This window comes from Megalobrama amblycephala, linkage group LG7 (assembly GCF_018812025.1).
Source record: "Megalobrama amblycephala isolate DHTTF-2021 linkage group LG7, ASM1881202v1, whole genome shotgun sequence".
In the NCBI taxonomy this organism is placed as follows: Eukaryota; Metazoa; Chordata; class Actinopteri; order Cypriniformes; family Xenocyprididae; genus Megalobrama; species Megalobrama amblycephala.
This window is the reverse complement of record NC_063050.1, coordinates 55,877,152-55,892,407: the sequence shown is the minus strand read 5'-3', so window position 1 is coordinate 55,892,407 and position 15,256 is coordinate 55,877,152. Positions and strand designations below refer to the sequence as shown.

The 15,256-nt window shown below is 36.7% G+C and overlaps 1 long non-coding RNA gene across 1 annotated transcript; it reads left to right on the top strand.

Moving 5' to 3' along the window:
* The first annotated feature begins 212 nt into the window (after window positions 1–212).
* Window positions 213–13,252, top strand: LOC125272973. The gene is made up of 3 exons (XR_007185978.1): window positions 213–1,313; window positions 12,128–12,257; window positions 12,540–13,252. It is a non-coding gene; the product is annotated as an uncharacterized LOC125272973 (long non-coding RNA).
* The last annotated feature ends 2,004 nt before the right edge of the window (window positions 13,253–15,256 follow it).

The following is a 15,256-nucleotide window of genomic DNA, read 5'->3' as shown; positions in this document are numbered from 1 at the left end:
TTTTGCATACCCCATTGTTTGTTTGTTTGTTTGTTTTCAAAATTTCTTACCAAGTATTTTTGCATACCCCATTGGCTGTTTGTTTGTTTGTTTGTTTGTTTGTTTGTTTGTTTGTTTGTTTGTTTGTTTGTTTTCAAAATTTCTTACCAAGTCATTTTTGCCTACCCTTAGGCTGTTTGTTTGTTTGTTTGTTTGTTTGTTTGTTTGTTTGTTTGTTTTCAGAATTTCTTATCAAGTCATTTTTGCATACCCATTGGCTGTTTGTTTGTTTGTTTTCAAAATTTCTTATCAAGTCATCTTTGCATACCCCTATTGTTTGTTTGTTTGTTTGTTTGTTTTCAAAAATTCTTACAGAGTCATTTTACATACCCTTTGGCTGTTTGTTTGTTTGTTTTGTTTGTTTGTTTGTTTGTTTGTTTTCAGAATTTCTTACCAAGTCATTTTTGCCTACCCTTTGGCTGTTTGTTTGTTTGTTTGTTTTGAGAATTTGTTATTAAGTCATCTTTGCATACCCCATTGGCTATTTGTTTGTTTTCAAAATTTCTTACCAAGTCATTTTTGCATACCCCATTGGCTATTTGTTTGTTTGTTTTGTTTGTTTTCAAAATTTCTTATCAAGTCATCTTTGCATACCCCTATTGTTTGTTAGTTTGTTTTCAAAATGTCTTACCAAGTCATTTTTCTATACCCTTTGGCTGTTTGTTTGTTTGTTTGTTTGTTTTCAGAATTTCTTGTTAAGTAATTTTTGCATACCCTTTGTTTGTTTGTTTGTTTGTTTGTTTGTTTGTTTGTTTGTTTGTTTGTTTGTTTGTTTTCAAATTTTCTTACCAAGTCATTTTTGCAAACCCCATTGGCTGTTTGTTTGTTTGTTTCACATTTTTAAAGAGAGTTTTCGACACTAAAATGGCTTAATATTGCTGAAAAATGAGCATGCATGTGTATATTTTAGTGGCTAGATATTTTTGTTGTTTTGTTTCTCTCTTCAGACGTTTTCTGCAGTTAATCAGTTACCGGCATTTGCCAAAGGGAACTTCCAGCTTTTTCAGGGCCGCAACATGCAGGCATTTTTGGGCCCCATCGGTGTGTTCAGAATGAAAATAAACCGTGACAGTTGCACAAACCAGCTGCCATGTGATTCTTGGGGGGATTTGTGATGTGAAGCCAGTGTGTTTGTGATATCGGTGAGGTGTCGACCCTCTCAGCCAGGTTCACGGGAGCGTCCGGCGAGTCTCGCTGCTGTGGCCCAGTTTAATCCTCAAAGAAGCCCTGTCTGGAAAAGCCTTCTCCAAAAGCCCATGTGCTCCCAAAACTAGGTCAGAGTTTTATTATGCTTAATTATGTTTTGTGAATGTGAAAGGAGTTGAGTTACAGCGTGCATGTGCTCTGAATTACTGCGATGTGAAGTCTCGGTGCAGTCGACGTGAACCGCCTGTGCTCAAATCTATTTATATCATGTCAGAATGTGTACAAACAATCGAAGCAAGAAGCCATTAGCTCTGTATACAGTGTGCCACTGTCAAGACTCGATTTAAAGTGATATAGTTCACCCAGGAATTAACATTCTGTCACTTATTCACCATCATGTTGTTCTAAACCCGTATGATTTTCTATCTTTGGTGAAACACAAAAAGGAGATGTTAGACAGATTATCTGAGCTGCTCTTTTCCAGTGAAAGCGGGTGTAGATTTTTATTGTCAAACTCAAAAGCACTATAAAACCATCTTAAAAGTAGTCGAAGCCATCAAATCACCTTCAGGCTTGTGTTCAATCCAAAAATGGCGTCCTTAGATGTGCTGTGCAGGTTTTAGGCTTGTTGGAGATGCACCGGCCAATCGGTGTATGACATCAAAGTACAGCAAGAGCGTTTTGGAGAGCATACAACTCCTTATGCTTTTGAATCGCTCTCGCGGTATTTTGATGTCATACACCGATCGCTCTGCATCTCCAACAAGCCTAGTGTCACTAACATCAAATGCCATTTGAAATCAAGACTGCAAGTGAGGTTTGAGAGCGGCTGCAGAGGGACTAAATGAGTTAATGGTCGGTCCGATCAAAACTAATCTGGTCAACGATTATAACACGCATTTGAAAATGCAACATACGCCAACCATCTTCCCAAATTTGTAATGAGAATTGTTTATAAATCTGTTCTCAACAAAAGAGAAGCTTTAAGGTCTTTTTGTGGTTTTCTGCCAAAATAAAAGCACAATGATTTAACGCTTGAAAGCAAAGAAATATTAATATTAGTATTGTAATTTTACTGTTATTCTGTAAAATAGTAATTTATATTAATTATATTAATAATAATGAATTAATAATTATTAAAAAAAAATAGTATAGAAACAATACATAATTTTAATATATATGTTTATTGATTTGTTAATGTTTTATAATTTAATAAAATATAATAATAATAATAATAATAATAAATTGTTATTATTATTAAATATCCAATTTGTTTTACAGTCTATTGGTTTATTAATGTTTTTATAATTTAATAAAATACTAATATTTTATTATTAATAGTATTATTAAGTACTTGATTATTATTGATTATTATTTATTTATATATATATACATACATACATACATACATATATATATATATATATATATATATATATATATATATATATATATATACTACAATAGAAATATATGTCTATTGGCTTGTTTCATTAAAAATTGTTATTATTTTTTAATACTCGACATTTTTACAGCCTGTTGGTTAATTTTTATAATTTAATAAAATAGATATATATTACTTATTCTGTAAAATAAGAATATATATATATATATATATATATATATATTTAAAATATTATTAATAATAAATTAATAATTATTGAAAAATAATATATAGAAACAATAAATTATTTATTTATTGGTTTATTATTTTTTAGAATTTAATAAACTAGAAATAATTTATTATTATTAAATATATATATATATTACTACAATAGAAATATGTCTTTATTGGTTTGTTTAATTTTTTATAATTGAATAATAATTATTATTATTTTTAATATTTTTACAATCTATTGGTTATTTTTTTATAATTTAATGAACTAGAAATATGTTTAATAATTGCAATTATAATTATTATTATTATTATTATTATTAAATATAAAATATTTTATATTTTATAGAGCAATTGTATAACTACCATAGACATATTTATTAATTGGTTTGTTTAATTTGTATAATTTAATAATAATAATTATTATTATTAAAACAAACTATAGTCTAGGATAAGTTCTTCCCTTTATCCTCATGCATAACTGACTGTGAATCCACATTTCAAATATACGATTTCAGAATATTTGAATAGAGCTTTTCTGACAGTATAAATCACCAGCAGAAGCTCGGACATTCTGCCGAACATCTGTATTTGTGTCCCGCAGAGGAAAGACCGTCACTCAGGTCTGAAGAACAGTGAGTAAATGAACTATTCCTTGTGCTCTTCTGTTTACTTTCAGGCTCCTTTCTAACTAAACATGACTCTTTCTGAATCCAGTGTGTCCACAAATATAGATTTGTGATCCAAGGCTTTCCTGTTTATTTCAGTAGACGTAGTGGCTCGGCTTTGCCAAGTCTTGCAATCCAGTTGTTATGGTTTGGTTTCCCGAACACCCCGTTAATGTACCGACACATCGTGTTTCCTGACGTCACTCCAACGAGATGTCCCGAGTCGGGTTTCAGTAACACTGTGTTTTGCCGCCGGGCCCCTGATTGAATTTGAAACAGTAAATCTCATCCGAGAAGCAGGAACATCAAGAAACCCGGTTTATGGCTCGTCTCGCATGTAACCACAAATCTCTCTCAGCTGCTGTCGATCGGCCCGGAGACTCTTAATTTGGAGCGAGACCATAGCGGTGCAAGAATGCTTATCGTAATAACAGACGCTTGAGGACGGGATAAGACGGGCTGAAAGATGAATGAGCACCAAACAAATTGAAAACAAGACTAGATAAACATGGTCATCCAGACTTTTGTGCCCCTGTTATGCTTTTTCAGTGAGTAGTAAAGCTGTAAATGGAGTTTTTGTTTCCTAAAAGAAGTGATTCTGAACTGAAACGAGTCTCACTTCCTGCTCAGACCTGCGTAGGTTTGTGCCTAATTTGCATGAAGCCATCCCATTGGCTGTCAGTGAACAGCGTCTCTTTGCCTCGCCCTCAACTGTTTGTATCACTGTGAATCAAGAGCTGTGATTCAGATATGATAATGAGTGTTTGGTTTCTGACCAATCACAGCAGAGCAGCTCTCAGAAAGGCGGGGCTTAGAGAGACCGAATCTTTGAACGAAGCGTTTCAGACACTGAGAGAAAAGAGCTGATGCTGCAGTGGATATTATGAGAGAATTAAAGTGTTTTTGATCTTGAATGAATGTGAATCTGTTGTAAGAGACTCTAAAACAACATTAGGAACCTTTAAAATAGCATAATAGGGGCACTTTAAGCTTTTTTTAAGAAGAGCCGGTTCTTGATTCCCAGCCCTACTAGAGTTAACTGAGCGCAGTGGTTTCCAACACCGTGACGATGTGTTTATGGTCAGTCTTAACATCAGCATCACCGCAGGCTTGTAGGAGGCCACAGCCACGGCCTGATGGAGCCAATTCCTCGAAATCACTCAATCTGAGCGCTAAAGTAAATCTCAGATGCTCCAGAGAAATGAATCTGTGGAAAAGGCACATTTGTGCACAACATCAGGATTAGCGATCGGCTGAACGCTCACGCTGCCAGGAACTGAATGAGCCGAATGGAGAGTTTGTGTCAAAACAACGTCTGCTCAAAAACTCCTTCATCTCATTATTCATTTGGACAAACTTCACAGTGTTTGGACGGTTGATATCTGAAGGGATGTGCTTCATGTTCATGTAAAATCCCATGGTTAGTGGTGGGAAATAATTGCTATTGGACTATATTACTTTATATTTAACAATATTTGTGACTGGTCCCAGCTAACATATATAAAAATATTAGATAGATAGATAGATAGATAGATAGATAGATAGATAGATGTTGATAACATGATTTAGTAAGTTATTAGCATGATTTACATTTTGCTAGCATGGTTTAACATGTTGCTAGCATGAATTAGGACATTGATAGCTTGATTCGCACATTGCTAGCATTTTGCTAACATGATTGAGCACATTTTTAGCATGATTAACACATTGCTAGCATGATTTAACATGTTGCTAGTTTGATTAGCACATTGCTAGCATGATTAAGCACATTGGTAACATGTTGCTAACATGATTTAATACATTAGTAACGTTTCAGCCAGTGGTAGCATGTTTGCTAGAATGTTTTAGCACTTTGCTAACATTATTTAGCATATTGTTAACATGATTAAGCATGTTGTTAGCATCTTGCTAGCATTATTTAACATGTTGATAGCATGATTTAACACATTGTTAGCATGTTGCTAACATGATTTAGCACATTGCTAGCATGATTTAACATGTTGTTAGCATGGTTTAACACATTGCTAGCATTTTGCTAGCATGATTTAGCACACTTTGGTAACATGATTTAGCATTTTGCTCACATGTTGATAGTATTATTTAACACATTGTTAGCATTATTTAACACATTAGTAATGTTTCAGCCTGTGGTAGAATGTTGCTTACATTATTTAACATTTTGCTAATATGTTGCTAGAATGTTTTAGAACTTTGCTAACATTATTTAACACACTGCTAGCATGATTTAACATTTTGCTAACATGATTTAACACATTGCGAGCATTAAGACGTTGCTAGCATGATTTAACACAATGATAACATGTTGCTAACATTATTTAGCTTTTGCTAGCATGATTTATTATGTTGCTAACATTATTTAGCATAATGTTATAGCACATTGCTAGCACTTTTTAGCATTTTGCTAGCATGATTTAACATGTTGTTAGCATGGTGCTATCATGATTTAGCACGTTGCCAGACATCCCAACCTGCAAAAAGTAATTTCAGGGAGGTATCACCCCCCCCAAAAAAAAGAGGAAGGAGCTATAAGCTATAGGCATATGCAATTATTCGTTAATTATGTTTAAATATGTAGATTACTTTTACTATTAATATAAATTGCTTATACTATTTATGTAAACTGCTTTTATTTATTTTCCATTGCAACTTTAAACAGGTCTAAGGAGTTTGTTGTTTTCATGTAGCCTTGGCAACTTGCCTGAATAATATGCACATGAAATGAAACTTGTCAACTCACCTCACTGATAATTGATTGGTTGATTTGCCAAAAAAGGCCATTCGGGATGCTCTCTGTCATACATGCGCTTCGCACACACGCACACACACGCACACACGCAAGGTCTCTCTCTCGCTCCCTCTCCCTCTCTGGCGTGCGCGCGCTGGTTTGAAACACAGTCTCTATGCGCGCTCTTGGTCGCTCGCTCTAGATTCCGGGAGATTTTAACTAATTTGCGGGCATCAGGGAGCCGCTATCAATATGCGGGAGACTCCCGGAACTTCCGGGAGACTTGGGATGTCTGCGTTGCTAGCATTATTTAACATTTTGTTAACATGTTGCTAGCATGATTTAACACATTGCTAGCATTTTTTAACATTGCTAGCATGTTTGCTAACATTATTTAACATGTTGCTAGCATGATTTATTATGTTACTAACATGATTTAACCCATTGCTAACATGATTTAGCACACTGTTAGCATGATTTAGCACGTTGATAGCATTATTTAACATGTTGTTAGCCTTTTGCTAACATGATTTAGCACACGTTTGTTAGCGTGTTTTAACATTGCTAGCATTTTGCTAACATTATTTAGCATTTTGCTAGCATGATTTATGTTACTAACATGATTTAGCCCATTGCTAACATGATTTAGCACATTGTTAGCATGATTTAGCACATTGCTAGCATGATTTAACATGTTTTTAGCCTGTTGCTAACATGATTTAGCACATTGCTAGCATGTTTTAACATTGTTAGCATTTTGCTAACAGTATTTAGCATGTTGCTAGCATGTCGCTAACCTCCCTATATGAAACAGTTTTTTTTTGCTTTGATTTTATCCAAAGCATCTTGCAAATATGGAACATGATGCATACTTATGTATAATATGTTTCTGTCCTTCATCTTTCTAAATAGCCGATTTCACCAAATTAATGTTCTTTGGAATATGGTTAGAGGTACATCTGTCTGAAGTTTGTGTTTATTAACTGTATTAAACTGCATATCATGTGATTTTCAGCATTTAAAATAAATAGCTTTTTATACAGTATATGACTTTAATCAGATTTGACAAAGTACTATTCATTTTTTAGAGTGAAAAACATCAACACCCTCAGCACATGTTTACTGATGACTCTCAGTTTTATTGCTTTATTATGATACTCTCAGTTTGCCAGTCCGTATACCATCTTATTTTCCATCGGGAATCTTGGCACAAATATCGCACTAGGGAAATATTTGACCCCACAGACGTGCTTATGAAATATTCCTCTGGAGAAGATAAAATTGAAAAACACAACTGTGCCAGCATTCATTTGATTTGAAGGGAAAATATTCCACTGTTTATGCAGCTTCTGCACACTCTTTACTCACATACTGATAGCTGACCCATTACACACCACGAGAAATCACATATTCATACGAGTCTCATGCTCGCTGTTACATCTGTATATAAACATTAAATGTAACATCAAAGATGTCATTCGCGGCTTTTTGGTTCTCAGCGGGAGGAACTCGAGCTGTAAAAGAGGCCAAAAGTCTTAAAACCAAACCAAAACACAGATAGCATAAGTGCGTCTCCCGGCGGGGCTGGAATCGCCACCGGGCTGGAGGCAGACGTTTGTGAATCGAGTGAAAACAGAAGCTCGGCGTGGGATGTGAGGTCCTTTTGTTTACCTGGATTGGCTGCGCACAGCGGTCCTGCTTGTCCAGATGGTGCACACTTCTGCACATCTGGGACGCACACTGATACTCTGTATATATAAAGAGAGAAATGTCATGCAGTGCACACACATGCATGCTCAAGTGTTTGTATATAAATCGTCTTGTATCTTCTACAGAAGTAAATATGATCACTGTATAACCTCAGAGCTCATGGCTGATTCTTGCTAAAAATCTGTAGGGAACATGAATGGGGTTTACAGTTCCTGATCCTGAGCGTTGAACTCTCTAACCTGAACACGCATATAAACATAAACACATGGCGGCGTACAGTCGTGTGCAGCAGCTCTGACAGAAATGACCCAGTTGGCTCTGAACCAGCAGCGGTTTAAACAGGAAAGCAGAATCTCAAAATGTCATGAACCTCCTCATTATTTCTGTCTTTACAGCCTCGTTTCAGGTGCTCGCGTGTTAGGAGCTGAACATGTACCTGCAGCGAGTATTATGGATGTTGGTCATTTGAACTACTCGAGTCCTCAACATGCAATATTTGAGAATGATCAGACTAAGTTTTTTGTTTTGCATTGTTTTTTGAAGGTCAATGAACGTTCTCTCAGAGTTATAAACAAATGTTTTACTGGTAAGGTTAATAGAATGTTCATTCAAAGTTATCTGGTCTTTAATAACGTTCTCAAAACGTTTGCACAAAAACATTATTTATACATCATTCAAGGAATGTTTTTCTGAAACGTTTTTTAAATGTTACAAATTGTTTCAGAATGTTCAGAGAACATTCAAAAGTAACGTTCCCATAATGTTTGAAGAATGGTAAAAAGGAATGTTCCTTAAAAGTTTGCATAACCAAAACAAAACTTATTTAAAACATTTTTAAAAAACCTGGATGTTCAGAGACCATTAAGAAATATTTTCATCGAAATGTTCTTAAAGGGTTAGTTCACCCAAAAATTAAAATAATGTCATTAATTACTCAGCCTTACAATTCGACACGCTGATTCATAACGCTCCGAAGCTTCATGAAGCAGTGTTTTGAAATTGGCCATCACTATATAAGTCGTTATTTTGTTTTTTTGTGCACCAAAAATATTCTCGTTGCTTTATAATATTAATATTGAGCCACTGTAAGGTCTTACGGGTGTGGAACGACATGAGGGTGAACTAACCCTTTAAAACATTATTTTGTCAGCTTGGTCATAAACTGGACAAATAGAATCCTGAGTTTTTCTTGATCCACTGATCTTGATGGAAATCTGTATTAGTTTAGCAATCTTTTAGTCAATATTTGGCACTTTTTGGTTATTTTAATTTCAAATTCAGCTCTTTCCCAAGGTGCCAGAAAAACCTGAAAGTTTGCTGCCAAGCATTTGTTTGGAATTTCATCTATAAATTGATTGGAAGAACGTACTGTATATTCAAGCATCACAACCTTTCTAACCTCTAAAAACACTTAGTCATTTTATTCTTAATAATAATCTAACAAAAAACATGAATTAATTGATTTTCTGACCAGTATCTGTTTATCTCCAGGCAGCCAATTCTGACAGTCATCATACAGTCAAGCGTTAGCACAAAAACACAATATATCATTCACTGAAGACAAACCCATCTGTAGTGTAATGCGTTTATTTTCTCTCCACCCTTCCAGATAAACACTCATTGCGTTTTATGCTGGTAACTGAAGTCTGTCAGCAAGTGCAATTGACCAGAACAGAGAAAACAGCAAGAGAAATGAAGTGATGAGGTTTATGTATTAAATGTCCACGCTGCAGCCGATCTCCCACCAGTGCACCACGAGTAGATGAGCATGAAATATTAGTTTTTCGTGAATAATTATTTATCTTTGAAGCTCCTTCCAATCTAACCAGAGGAGTAATGGCCGTCAAGTGTCTTATTTTGGAAACTCTCGTGAGCTCATGCTTGCACTTGCGTGGACCTTAAATTCAATACCCTCTATGACAGCAGAACAAAAGAGTGAGAAGGTGCAGGACGTTCATCGGAAAGTTTGCATGTGAGTCACTGTGAATGTGACGTCGCTTCAATTCGACCAGCTTTATTTTGTGTTGAATTTCAGGTCTGATTCAGTATTATTCAGAGGAAAATGCTATTGCTCAGATGTTGCTCTGTAATATCTGAGGGGACTTAAACTTTTGAACAACATAACATTTAGACAATCAAAAAAAAATTAAATCACTTTTTGTACACTCTTAAAAATACAGGGGTTTTCAAAGTGATGAAAGAAGTGAGTTAGAGTAATCAAAGTGAGATGTGACAGTGTGTGTAAGAGAGGATCGAATATGAGAGATATTACATAGGTGGAAAAAAAGCTGTCTTTACCAATGTGAGCATTAAATGAAAGAGTGAAATCGAGAAGAGCTTTTGTAGAGGGCATTGTCAAGTTACCATCCAAATCTATTAGTTGGACGCTGAAGATTTAGAACCAACCTCCATTTCATCTGAGTTGAATTTAGGGTGATTTGCTTTCAGCCAAAGCTTGAGTTGTTAACACAGAAGGAGGAAACACTGAGGTGGGATGAGTGCAAAAATAAATCTTTATGTCATCAGCATAACAGTGGAAATTGAATCCGTAGTGTCTGATTATTTGTCCAAGTGGTAGAGAGTGAAAAGAAGAAGGCCCAGAACAGAACCTTGAGATACACCAGAATTTATAGAGATTTAGTTGAAGATTTGTGCTTCTGGAATACAACTAATTGTTGCCTAGCCATCAAATAGTGAAAAGAAGAGGACCCAGAACCGAACCTTGAGGTACACCAGAATTTATAGAGATTTAGTTGAAGATTTGTGCTTCTGGAATACAACTAATTGTTGCCTAGCCATCAAATAGTGAAAAGAAGAGGACCCAGAACCGAACCTTGAGGTACACCAGAATTTATAGCAATTTAGTGAAAGATTTGTGCTTCTGGAATACAACTAATTGTTGCCTAGCCATCAAATAGTGAAAAGAAGAGGACCCAGAACCGAACCTTGAGGTACACCAGAATTTATAGCAATTTAGTGAAAGATTTGTGCTTCTGGAATACAACTAATTGTTGCCTAGCCATCAAATAGTGAAAAGAAGAGGACCCAGAACCGAACCTTGAGGTACACCAGAATTTATAGCAATTTAGTGAAAGATTTGTGCTTCTGGAATACAACTAATCGTTGCCTAGCCATCAAATAGTGAAAAGAAGAGGACCCAGAACCGAACCTTGAGGTACACCAGAATTTATAGCAATTTAGTGAAAGATTTGTGCTTCTGGAATACAACTAATTGTTGCCTAGCCATCAAATAGTGAAAAGAAGAGGACCCAGAACCAAACCTTGAGGTACACCAGAATTTATAGCAATTTAGTGAAAGATTTGTGCTTCTGGAATACAACTAATTGTTGCCTAGCCATCGAATAGTGAAAAGAAGAGGGCCCAGAACAGAACCTTGAGATACACCAGAATTTAAAGAGATTTAGTTGAAGATTTGTGCTTCTGGAATACAACTAATTGTTGCCTAGCCATCAAATAGTGAAAAGAAGAGGACCCAGAACCGAACCTTGAGGTACACCAGAATTTATAGAGATTTAGTTGAAGATTTGTGCTTCTGGAATACAACTAATTGTTGCCTAGCCATCGAATAGTGAAAAAAAGAGGGCCCAGAACAGAACCTTGAGATACACCAGAATTTATAGAGATTTAGTTGAAGATTTGTGCTTCTGGAATACAACTAATTGTTGCCTAGCCATCGAATAGTGAAAAGAAGAGGACCCAGAACCGAACCTTGAGGTACACCAGAATTTATAGAGATTTAGTTGAAGATTTGTGCTTCTGGAATACAACTAATTGTTGCCTAGCCATCGAATAGTGAAAAAAAGAGGGCCCAGAACAGAACCTTGAGATACACCAGAATTTATAGAGATTTAGTTGAAGATTTGTGCTTCTGGAATACAACTAATTGTTGCCTAGCCATCGAATAGTGAAAAGAAGAGGACCCAGAACCAAACCTTGAGGTACACCAGAATTTATAGTGATATGGTTCTAAATAGTACTGTTACTATGTCTAAAGAACCATATTTTAGAGAAATGTTTGAATTTTTTGCTTTAATTGTACAAAGCACAATTTGAGACATTTTTGAGATGTGAGGCTCTTGAGGAGACACATGTGAAACTATAATGGTATAATTCAGGTCTAATGCGACTGAAATCATTCTGTCTGATGAATACTAGTCCACAGTCTCTGTTTTGTCTCCTCAGGTCTCATTTACGAGACGTCTCTGAGACGCAGTGTGGCGGCAGCCACGTGCTGCTTCGGCATCCTGCTCCTCATTCACTGGAGGCACATTTGGCTCACACATGTTCTCCCTGAGGGCTCCACTGGACCTGGGTGAGAACAGGACCACAAACCACAACAACACTGAGCGCTGAAGAATCGCTGTCCTCTGGAGTCATATTTATTCTAGAACTCTTCTGATTAAAAAAAAAATTGGTTTCTTATTCTTGTCTTTCAGTAAAAATATTTAATGTAACAATAAATCATAAATGAGTTTTTGGTAGGGGTTATATATTTTATTTTATTTCAGTAAACATTTTTTCTTGGTTTTAGTTAACTATAATAACCCTGATTTGTTTTAAGCATTATATGTATTGTTTTATTTCTTATTTGCAGTGAAAATAAAAGTGCCTCCTGTGGTGTGCAGCGCGGAAGACTAAACTTTTAAAAGTTTATTAAATCTTGATCTGGTCATAAGCAAACCGAGCGGCCTGCCACTAATCACAGAGTGATTCCCACCGGCTTCCTTGGTAAACACAGGCTTGTTGAAATGAATTAGAAACGTGACCTTCTCATCAATGGAAGCGGAAAGCCGTCCGTCTGAAGTCTAACATTAGATCTGTGATGTGGAGTTCATTACCGAGAGGCTTTATAGGTGCATATTCTCTCTTTTGGAGGATAAATCAGGGCTTTATCATGTTACTGAAGTCCTGGGATCACATGCTGTTTTGGAGCGCAGCTACATGTGCTATCTATGAAAGATTTCCTCCAAGATCCCCTGAACATTACAGAAGATTGCGCTCTTTTTTGATGTTAAAATACTTGTATTCATAGGCTGATTTGCTCTCAAAACATTGATCTGTTTGCGTTTGAGCATCAGTGACAGAAAGTGTTCGGCAAAGAAGTTGTTATGAGTTTCAATTTATGTTAATGTTTTCGACTTTTAGTTGCAACAAAAATGTCCAACAGCATGCTGCTTTCCAGGTCTCACCATGACAAAGTCAATGTAAAAGGAATAATTGGTCTCAATTTGTTCCAGTTTCCACTTTGCCTTTGAGCGCTGGATATGAGTGTTCCTGTTTTACAGCCTTAAATAATAAACCTCCATGAAGAGCATAAAAAACAGTCTCAATGAACACTGCTTTCATGCATCTTTAAAACTAATTAGTAACAATTGTTAAGTCAGTCATCAGGTGCTGATCAGTGTTTGTTCTCCAGATAAATCTTTGACTAAAGAAATAAAGAAGATTTTCTCAGGATGTGCATGAATTTGAAGTTGAATTTCGTTTAATACGACTGTGTGTGGATGTCTGATATGAGATCCTGTTCTCCAGACATCATCTGCATGGTATTTTGAAGAAAAGATTTGTTAGATCTGTGAAAGAGAACATGCTGTCTGAGGAAGAGGACAGTCCGTCCAACCTGCTTTCCCGACAGCCACCACTGTTGATAAGACAAAGTAGAACATCCGCACTCCCAAAAACAAGACATTAATGAGAAAAACTGAGTTCGAAAGGACACAAATATTGAAGGTAAAGCTAGAGAGAGTTTAACTGTGACTGATGTTTTCCAGCTCAAATCTCATCTCGGTGATGCTAGAGTGATGGAGGCGGTTGCCAGGGCATTGTTATGTGGTTGCTAAGGTCCTCAGAGTAGTTTTATCATCCAGCAGCAGTAACCTGCTCTGTCTTGTCTCTCGGCACATTGTCAGATGTATTTTTCACTGCATGAGAACATGATGTGTAGCGTGAGAGCGGCATGGCTTTTTGTCGGACGTAGCAACAGTAACAGTCTTTGCGAAGGGTCAATTTCATGGATCTAAATACAAATGCACTTTTGAGAATGTTGTTTTAGTGACATCACTAAAAATAAATAAAATCAATAGAAAATTTTAAAAACTATGTTACTACTATGTGAAAGACATTCATTATGTCTTTAGGTATTCTTCCATTTCAGTGTTTAATTGTTATTGCAAACGTGGACACTATTCACCATCTGAACAGAGTGAGTTTCATGCATCTAAAAGCAAAAGCACTCTTGGGAACATGCATGAATCTGTAGGAAACTTTGGAAAGCACCTTGTATGGTCCGTTCCCACACTCACACACACACACACACACTGATCTGATGTCTCGCTCTCAAACGAGCCCATTGGCTGCTCCTGATCGGCTGTAAAGCGTGCTTTAGCTGGGCTTGTGTGAGTCTCAACGGCTGTAGCCGTAAAGTTTCAGTGCTGCAGGCGGAGATTTTCTCAATCCCGCTAGATTTCCTCTCGTTTCCATTGACTGACCTCGCCGATGTCAGAGATCCCGCTCTTGACCCGTGTAATCCTGACCTCTACACCATCACTTAAACCCTTCCAGACCTACTGCACTGGGCTGTTTCTGTTGCTTTATTAGATACGTGACAATACCAAATAACAGGGAATGCTTTCATAAGGTTCTCTCAAAGTTGTGAACAAACATTCTTCCAGTAACGTTAATAGAACGTTCGTTCAAAGTCATCTGGTCTTTATAAATGTTCTCAAAACATTAGGATAAAAACATTATTAATATATTGTTTATGAAGCCACCCTGAGTACCCTAACAACCACTAAAATACACTAGCAACCACCCAAAGTACCACAGCAACAGCATAGCAACACCCTAGCAACCACACAGAGTACCCGCATAGCAACCACCCATAATAACCTATAAACCACATAGCAACACCCTAGCAACCTCCCAGAGTACCATAACAACAGCATAGCAACACCCTAGCAACCAGCCCAAGTACCCGCATACCAACACCCTGGCAACCACACAGAGTACCCACATAGCAACACCCTAGAAACCACCCAGAATACCCTAGAAACCACATAGCAACACCCTAGAAATCACACAGAGTACCTGCATAGCAACATCATAGCAACCACCCAAGTACCCACATAGCAACACCCTAGCAACCAGCCCCAGTACCCGCATACCAACATCCTAGCAACCACACAGAGTACCCTAGAAACCACATAGCAACACCCTAGAAACCACACAGAGTACCTCCATAGCAACAGCATAGCAACACCCTAGCAACCACACAGATTACCCGCATAGCAACCACCCATAATAACCTATAAA